Source organism: Penaeus monodon, chromosome 15 (genome assembly GCF_015228065.2).
Source record: "Penaeus monodon isolate SGIC_2016 chromosome 15, NSTDA_Pmon_1, whole genome shotgun sequence".
Lineage (NCBI taxonomy): Eukaryota > Metazoa > Arthropoda > Malacostraca > Decapoda > Penaeidae > Penaeus > Penaeus monodon.
The window spans coordinates 13,598,182-13,598,637 of NC_051400.1; positions in this window are offsets into that span (position 1 = coordinate 13,598,182).

A 456-nucleotide genomic window follows, 5' to 3' on the forward strand; every position below is an offset into this window, starting at 1 on the left:
CATTTTGTAAAGGAAGTTCTGGATATTAATATTACTGTAAAAACTTCATGTTTTCTTGCTTTTCTGACGTAGCTTAATCCTTAAATTCAAAATACAGCTATACTTATTTCAGAAATACACCGGTGAGCTGTTGGCAAACCTCTTAAAAAACAGAACACCCGAGAACAGCAGGGTGAAGAAAAATATTCGATAAACGTGCTTTTGTTTTCCCTGTGTCCGCCCGTCACACCGCTTTCAATTTTTCTCGTGCATTTGACGGCTTCCCGAAACATGCGAACATCCCAAGCACGAGAAGAGCTTTAGGCCATTACCCTGTGTGTACCAATACAACGATAAGGCCACATGCAGCTGTCAGCCCAATGCTATTAATATTTTTGTATTTTGATGACCTTTCCTGGATGTCAGGTTCCTACGTATAAGTACATAAAAATTTTGTACATAGAATAAATTGTTGAA